We start from the raw sequence: 7,853 nt of genomic DNA on the forward strand, positions 1-7,853 counted from the left end.
CCCCCAAATCCTTCTCTTCAGGGCTACTCTCAACCCACTCTCTGCCCAGTTTGTAGGAGAGTAGTTTGAAGGAGAGTAAGAGAGCATTCTGCTCTCTGGGATGCTGGTATTTAAAAATGGAATTTAGATAATTAGATTAGGTCACTTGATACTTTTTCCTCTCCCGTTTGTTATTTGAGGTGAACTCAGAGCGTGCATTAAGAAATACAGTGTGGTGTTATACAAGTTTTTTTTCTGCAGATATGCACTACTATGAGCATGAAACTTGATGTGAAAGTTGCTGGTCTAGGACGAGTGTCATTTGTCCAGGATGAGTATCATCTTTCTGAATGTACGAAGGGATGACATTATTTTGCAGGAAGGTATTTTTTTAAATTTTGGTCTTCCCCAAAAGTCTCAGAATTGTTTAAGTTGGAAAAGACCTTTAAGATCATCCAGTCCAAGCATTAACCTAGCAGTCCCAGTCCCACCAGTAACCCATGTCCCTGAGCACCACATCTCCCCGACTTCTAAATCCCTCCAAGGGTGGGGACTCCACCCCTGCCCTGGGCAACCCGTGCCAGGGCTTCACAACCCTTTCTGTGATGAAATTTTTCCTAATATCCAATTTAAACCTCCCTTGAAACAACCTGAGGCCGTTTCCTATTGTCCTATCGCTTATTACTTGGGAGAAGAGACCGACCCCACCTCGCTACACCCCCCTGCCAGGGAGTTGCAGAGAGCATCTCTCCTGAGGAATTATGTAATAACCTGCCTCCCCCCTGTTAAATTGTTTTATAGATTTGCTCCAGCCCACCCAATAATTCATGTCTTCTCCTTACATTTTGAAACAGCAAGTGCGTTCTTAAGCTCTTAAGAATTCAGGACCATGGAAATCACCTTGAAAAAGGTGAAAAAGCGTGTCGGCGAGTGCGAAGAGATTTCATAGTGTCGGGATGTGTCATGCAGCTCGAAGGGCAAGGAGCAATGCAGCAACGGCATGCTGCCCTTGGAGAAACAAAGAATGTGAATTAACAGTGCCCCAAATCGATCCGTTTTCTCTTTAACTGGATGATTCAGGCTGAAGTGAAGTGTGTTTAAAACTAACTGAATTGCTTTGGTAACAGGTACCTGGAAGAGGTCCAGAGCTGAGCTGGCTGCAAAGCTTGGATTATTGTCTGTCCCAGGAATGAGCCTCGTTAACTGAATGGGGCTGTAGGAGCACGGTGACACAGCACAATGCCACTGCCTTAACAGCCTTTGTTTCCAGAGTCATTTTTATCCCCGAGCTGTTGATCCAGTGTATTTCATAAACACTGTGTTTGCTCTAAAGTTCGAAGAGATAAAGCCCTGCATAAAAATGATTTGTTTGAACGTTGTACAGTCACTTGTGCGTTTTACTGCAGAAGAGGTCACCGAGCTTACGGGTTGGGAGATTTTAAATGAAGATTGTCTCATTTAACGAAATGCTTGCAGGTTGTACGAGTTGCAGGTTCTTCATTTCAGGTGGATTTTCCTTTTAACAGTTGAGCTCAGCTACAAAGTTACAGTTGTTGGAGTTTATGCCTGAATATTTAAGTAGCGAAAGCCACGTGAGTTGAAAGCACATACCCAGACTTTCTCCTGAAGGAGGAACAAGGTGCACAAATCTCATCAAGAATCCGATCAGTAAATTATTTCAAAAAGCTGTTTCGCGTGGTTGGGAAAGTAGAAGTGAGCTCTGCTGGATGTTAGGCTGAAAGTCAGCACCGAGGAAGAGGTCGGAAATACAGAATGGGGGAATGACATCTTCCCTTCTTTGCTATTTGGCAGTTGGTGTGAAACCCACACCTTTTGAATCCCGGGCCGTTGTGAAACACTTTCTAATTGATGCATCTTGAGAGCACGGAACTTTCCAGCGGTGCCCCTTGGAAGCCTTTCTATCACGAGCTGACAGCTCGCCGAGAAGGGCTAAAGAAGACGTGAAGTGACCGTCACACCTGGTGCGAAGTCTGTGGTTCATATTGCAAACGGGAATATGGAAATTCTAAATAAAACATGCAAAACTTCCAGCCTGGAAATTGCTTGTTAGCCTTCATCTTCTTGGAACCGTTAATTAATGGGATGATGTAGAACAAATGGAAAATTCACTGCGGATAGGTGTGGTATCCTTAATTTTAACCATTTCCCCAGATCCTTGAACAGTTTTGTTAGGTCTGATGTGCTTTTTTTCCTGCCCCCCACTGGTTACTCTCAGTGTCCGCTGCGCTTTATTCCTGCTGTCGGCTAGAATTAGGAGAGACTACAAGTAGTTCATCAGCATTTGTAGACATGTTTTATAGGACTATAAAGCCACGTATCTTTTGATGTGCTGAGCTTATTCACACTTAGTCCCTGTGTGACTGGCTTTAAAGGCAGCGAGTCGTACCCTTACTAGCGTCATAAAAACACGGGGAACGGGAAAAGGCCAAATGCTCACCATGTCCTCACTGCAAGACGTCCAATCTGACAGCAGCGCATGAGGGATTCGTGCAGGCAAATTCCTGCTAATGTGAGAGAGTAGCTGATATCCGAGGGAAATGTTTGGAAACTGTTTTGCTTAAAAGCCTTCCTGCTCCCATGCTGTGTGCTTGTTGTGTTCACCATGCGTGACATTTGCGGAACCATAAGGTAGAATCTTTTTTTTTTTTCCCTCCCCTGAAGTTTGTCAGCTCTTACTGCTTCTTACCTGAAATGAAATCTTAACTTTGTTTTTTGGGGGGCTGCACTCTTTTTTCCAGTAATTATTTGTGATGTAGGAAACTATAGAATTGCACTAGCAAAAATCATGTCTCAAATTTTTCTTTATTCTCTTATTTTCCTTATATTTCACTCATAGAGAGGCATGTTAGCAAGGAACTCCTGAGGCAACGTGCTTCAAGAAGCTCAGCCCTGCTCAGATAGAAACTGTCAAGGTTATATCTTCTGTTCAGAAGGGGCTGCAAGGGTAATTACTTCTTTCTCGTTCTTTCTGCAAGCTGTACTATTTTACATCCCACCTTCGTTCTTTCTTTCCCTTTCTTCATCAACAGAACTCTCCCAGCTTTGCTCTGGGACCTGAGCAAGAAGAGATGGTGCCTCCATATGGGTCTTCCATATGGGAGGACCTAACCTGGAGATGGGACAACAGCAGCTCCTCACAAAGGCAACTGCAAATCATAAAATTGAAGCACAGAATCATTCAGGTTGGAAAAGACCCTTGGGATTGTCGAGTCCAACCATTAACCCTACTCTACAAAGTTCACTGCTAATCCATCTCCATGAACACCACATCTAAATGACCTTTAAACACCTCCAGGAATGGAGAGTCTGCCACTTCCTGGGGCAGCCTGTTCCAATGTCTGGCTACTTTTTCTGTGAAAAAATTAAAGTCTAAAATTTTAGTCTAAACCTTCTCTGTTGCAGTCTGAAGCCATTCCCTCTTGTTCTATCACTAATTACCCACAAGAAGAGACCAGCACCAACCTCTCCACAACGTCCTGTCAGGTCATTGTAGAGAGCGATGAGGTCTCCCCTCAGCCTCCTCTTCTTCAAACTCAGCAGCCCCAGCTCCTTCAATCATTCTTCATCAGATTTATCCTCCAGGCCCTTCCCCAGCTCCGTCGCCCTCCTCTGCGCTCACTCCGGCCCCTCGAGATCTCTCTTGGATTGAGGTGCCCAAAACTGGACCCAACACTCAAGTTGTGACCTCACCAGTGCCCAGCACAGGGGCACAATCCCCTCCCTGCTCCTGCTGGTCACGCTGTGTCTAACACAAGCCAGGATGCCGTTGGCCTTCTTGGCCACCTGGGCACACGCTGGCTCATCTTCAGCCCCTTGTTGATGAGAACCCCCCCAGTTCCTCTCTGCCCGACAGCTTTCCAGCCACTCTGCCCCAAGCCTGTGGTGCTGCCGGGGTTGTTGTGGCTCAAGGGCAGGACCTGTCCCTTGGCCTTGCTGATGCTCACGCCGTTACCATTGGCCCATGGATCCAATCCGCCCAAGACTCTCTGCAGGGCCTCCCCACCCTCGTGCAGATCAACACTCCCACCTCACTTGGTGTCATCTAGGAACTTTCTGATGATCCACTCCATGTCCTTAACAAGATTATCAGTGAAGATGTTAAACAGAAATGGACCCAACACTGAGCCCTGAGGAACACCACTCGTGACCAGCCACCAGCTGGATGTAACTCCACTGACCAGCACTCTTTGGGCCCAGCCATCCAACCGGTGCTTTATCCAGCAGATCATCCACACGTGGATGCTTGGAAGCTGTTGTTGGTGTAGCTCTGGACACGTGAAGCACCACTTAGAAATGTGTATCACTAGCAGAGTGCATAAAATATTTTAGGAACATCCACTTCACAGCATGCTGCTCGCCATCAAAGTGACTTAGTCATCTGATCTCAGCAGGGTGAGGCCGTTCTGTGTTTTACACGTGGGGAAGCTGATGTTTGAATGAATGAAACAAATGGAAAAGTTTGGAAGTATTTCTGTTGTTTCTGGTTTGATACCGGAGAAGGAGGGAGTATATCGTGTGAGGGTTTTTATTGGTTTTAGTAAGAATTTCTAAGGTTACTTTTCGTTGCTTTCTCTTCACGTTATGGACGCTCTGCGCCACGAAGAATGAGGATATGAGTGTGCAAAGCACCCAAGAAAAATTGGAGATGACTGTTGTGCTGATGATCTGCAGGCTTTGATATTTTGTTTATTTTGTACTTTTTTTTTTTTGGTAGTTGCGCTGACCGGCTGCCTTTGGAAGTGGTTTTATTTAAGAAGTCTGCAAATAGCTGTCAGATTTTTTGACTAATGTGTCCTTGGGTTTATATACGCATGTTTCAAGGGGTAGTGCAAACTCTGGCTGTAGATAACAAAGACTTGAGTCTGAAGTGGTTGGTGCCAGGCTTTTCTCAGCGGTGTCCGGTGAGGAGACAAGGGGCAGTGGTCACAAACTGGAAAACAGGAGGTTCAGGCTGAACATCAGGAAATGCTTCTTTACTGTGAGGGTAACAGAGCGCCCAAACAGGCTGCACGGAGAGGTCATGGAGTCTTTGTAATTGGAGACTTTCAACACCCGCCTGGACATGTTCCTGTGGGATCTACCTGAGGTGATCCTGCTCTGGGAGAGAGGTTGGACTTGATGATCTTCAGAGGTCGAACCCAGAACATTCCGTGATTCTGTGGACTGTGATCTCAATTACTTAGTTTGCGTTTATTCTTCAGCTTAAGCCATTTGAGCTGTAGCCAGAGTACTTCACTGTAAGAGAACATAGGCTCTGCTTCTAGATACATCTTGTGCAAAAGTATGTGTGCAAACCACCAGCAAGTGATTGATGCTTCACTTGTGATCCCTGGACTGAGAGCGGCTGAAGAGCTCAAAGCCCACGTGCTTTGCAGGAAATCACAAACTCCAAGTCAATGCTGAGAACAAACCAACCCCCCTCTGCCTCCGAGTCCTTCTGTTGCGCTCAGTAGTGTTCTGGTAACGGCATTGTAAGTCAGCATTTTTTGACATCTAAACATGAATTTAAAAAAAAATAAAATATCTTGTTTGACTTGTCAGAAGTAAACTTGGGAGAAGCCACTTTCTCTCTCTCTATGCTGGGGGCTGAAATGGAAAATCTGAATTGCGCTTCGGTCCTCTCTTCTGCCTTGCTTCTTTGTGGGAAGGGCTGGTGGTGTGGGCTACAACTGAGCCAATAAGACACAGATAAACTCTGAAATGGGCTGATTGTTATTTCTCTGTTACAAAGGTACCTGACTTCATTACTTTTAGGTGAACAAAAAAGACTATTTCAAAACTCTGAACTAAAATCCAAATTTCATTTTGTTTTGTGCATTTAGCAATCTGGTTTTATCTGTTGTTAGTGCTCATAGACTGTTTGGAGAAGGGTGACTAATCAGTCCCAGGTTTTAGGTCTACGTAAAGGTGTGACGGACCGGCTGAGTGGGCCCTTTTGTCGTGGACAACATCAAAATGTGACATACGCACTCCTCTGCGTCATCGTGTGGGGTAGTGGTTTACGTGATGCAGTCCTCTGCGTTTTCTTGTGGGGTAGTGATTTACCTGATCGTTTAAAGAGTATTTCTCCAACCACACAGGATGTACATCTCTGTGTTGTGACTTGCCAAGAGCCAGCAGTCAGTAACGTAAGTTCATGTGGGAGGTTACGTAAGTTGTAAATAACTACACGATGTGTTTCTGTAAACCCCTTTTCTGTGGCTGGACATGCCCGGGGGAACATGGCCACCAAAACAGGATTTAGAGAGATCAGGAGAAAGCTTAAAAACATTTTGCTTATACTAGATCTGAGTTTCTTACTTGTAGTCTTTCCTTTCTCTGTGTTCCTGTTGGCCTGGTGTGCAACATTCAGTGCTGCGGTAGATCTCGCGTTGGTTTGGTGTGTTCTGCTGCCATCACCCAGCTTGAGCTTCCGGGTTTGATGACAGGACTGCTCTTCACCCGCGCGTTACAAAATTAGTTTGCCGTATTTATGGTTGGTCAGTCAGGGATCAAAGCTGGCAAGAATGAATGTACATGGAATCATAGAATGGCTTGAACTGGAAGAGGCTTTAAAGATCGTCTTCTTCCAACCCACCCACCATGGGCAGGGACGCCTCCCGCCAGACCAGGTTGCTCAAAGTCTCGTCCTGCCTGGCCTTGAACACTTTTGGCGAGGGAGCATCCACAACTTCTCTGTGCAACCCTTTCCAGTGTCTCACTACCCCCGTAGTAAAGAACTTTTTTCTCGTTCAAGCTTCCTATTTCATGCAAGAAATCGGAGTGCTGACAGCCATCCGTAAGGCTGCTGGTGGCCTGTAGACAAGTACTATTTTCCCCTCTCTCTTCCCTGTTTTTTTAAATATGGGTCTTCAGCACAACTCTATGTTTAGCTTCAAACACTTCAGCATTGAAGACCCGCTTGAAAATCAGGAAAGACCCAGAGCTATCAAAATATAGAATATACATGCAAAAATAACAGCAGTATTTCATCTAGAACCAACATGTTAATTGTTGCTTGTAAGCCAAGGACTGGAAAAGACAGTAACTGTGTCCATACTAGGAACCATGGAAACCCATTTTCACCTGAGAAAAGGGGGAGATGAGGGAATTAGTTAATTAAGTGTGGCCTGTATACAGTCATTCTACTCTTAGTGTGTAATTAAATGCCTTGTAAAGCTCTTTGGGGTCCTCATTTACTGGAAAAGGCCTAAGAAATGTGTGATTGTGGTGTACTCTCGGTGAAGCTGTGAGCTGGAAACTGATTAAAATAATAATAAAATGTGTTGCATTGTTAATTCATTCTTTCCAGTAATAAAAGCCGGACTCCCTCTGCTTTGCATTCGCTTGAAAAAACATCAAAGAGCAGCGCTAGGCGAAGAGAATGAAAAATACATGTGTGCTTGGCTTCGGTGCTGTGGGTTTGAGTGACGTGGTTCTGGTGCTTTTATTTACTGGAGTGTTGCCTTTTGTTTTTGGTATCACAGTGCGACGTAATATCACTGATCACTCTTACCTCTGGTTTCTGGGGGCGAAGTGTTGTTTCCCAAAGCTTTCTTGGTGGAAAACTTGCTGGTGGTGCCTGCTACTCCCAGTGTGGTAGTGGCTGTAATGTGCTATTAAAAAAAACTTTGAAGCCATGGTCAACTCCCTGCTTGTTTTTCTGTAGATTTTATTGAGCCATTCTATGGATTTCTGGGATGGGTGGGGTTTTCCAAACAATCCAGAATCTAACTCCCTTGGCAAGCCAGTGGGAATTGAGGGAACTAATTACTTTAGATTCTTTGGAAAATCCCAGATCTAATTTTTGCATTATAATAACGTTGTTTTACAGGGCAGATAAGCCTCTAAGAAAAAAAATAACACGTCGTGTA

This window comes from Apaloderma vittatum, unplaced genomic scaffold (genome assembly GCF_000703405.1).
Source record: "Apaloderma vittatum isolate BGI_N311 unplaced genomic scaffold, ASM70340v1 scaffold14310, whole genome shotgun sequence".
In the NCBI taxonomy this organism is placed as follows: Eukaryota; Metazoa; Chordata; class Aves; order Trogoniformes; family Trogonidae; genus Apaloderma; species Apaloderma vittatum.